The following is a 1,294-nucleotide window of genomic DNA, read 5'->3' as shown; positions in this document are numbered from 1 at the left end:
TCAGCAGGAGAGGGATTTTACCAACGAGCACCTACGTATCTTACCACAGTGAATCCAAAGTGGACAAAATGCTCTGTTTTGTTTCCTGAGGTACAGAGCAGAAGAGTGTGTGAGGTATGCAAGGTGCAAAGCCTTGGTGCATCAGCATTAGCAACATTGACTCTGGACAACTGCTTGTTCAGCTGAGTGGCTGTGCTGGGCTCTTGTGCTCGTACCTGCTGTTAATTCCAGCATCCAGCCTCTCACCTGGCTGGAGGTGGGTGTGCAGGCCATGGAGCACTACAGGTGGCAAAATTATCTTGGTAGTCTCAAGCAGGCTGGAACCTTCTAGTGTTGACCTCCAGGAGGAGGACTATTATTCTTTGTTTGCCAGAGATAACAGTAACAGAGGGACTATCATTGCCATCTCAATAGCTCCTGTGTTCAAGTAAGGGAACCTGAAGGCAGCACTGTGCTGTGCACAGAGGAATGGCTCCCATGCTCAGTGCATCCTTGTCCCAGGGGTGATGTGGTGCCAGACCAGTGATTGCTGGCACAGCGGTATGCCTCATTGCTTTTAGTACCTGTCAGACTTATTGAGATAATCTTCATTTGCTGAAGTTATCCATCCCTGAGACAGATAGAGGGCTTTTTATTTGTAGAGCTGCATTTTTTCAGAAGTTTGGGAACATGAAATATAAACATTAAAGTTATTTTGTAACCCATCTCTCATAGTCTTCCTGTTGTGTTGCAGTTGAACAGATTCTACCACCTTCCACGTCTTCCTCATGAATTATTCTTCATCCCAGAGAGTGCCTCCTTCAGCTTTCACTGCTGTAAGCAGCTTGTTTCTTGCCAGCCATATGCAAGAGTGGCCAGATGTCATCGCCTTTTATGTGGCTGTGCAGCTGTGGCAAGTCAGCAGTGCTGCTGGGTGAGAAACCCATGCGTGGGCTGAGGTACAATGAGCTAAATCAGCTTTTCACACTATTTTAGGCTGAAACAGGGTTACATTTCTGCAGAAATTCAGATTCTAAGTAGCGTCTGGAACCTGCCAGTCAGCTTTGTTTATCCTGCAATCAGCAGAACTGAGAGCTTTGTTTTAGAAATAAATACGTGGCACACGCACACACGTTTGAGAACCAAATGCCATTTGGTACTATGTAGCTTAAGGGTACTGGAAGTCTTCATTTCCAGATTTTAAAATGAACATTTTATGGCATATTACCCCCTCCTTTTTTTTTGGTCTGTGCAACTTTCATAACTACAAGGGCATAATGCTGCAGTTACGTAGGTAAAATGGGAATTGCTGCAG

The sequence above is a fragment of the Mesitornis unicolor genome, unplaced genomic scaffold, assembly GCF_000695765.1.
Source record: "Mesitornis unicolor isolate BGI_N332 unplaced genomic scaffold, ASM69576v1 scaffold49162, whole genome shotgun sequence".
Lineage (NCBI taxonomy): Eukaryota > Metazoa > Chordata > Aves > Mesitornithiformes > Mesitornithidae > Mesitornis > Mesitornis unicolor.
This window is presented reverse-complemented; position numbering follows the sequence as displayed.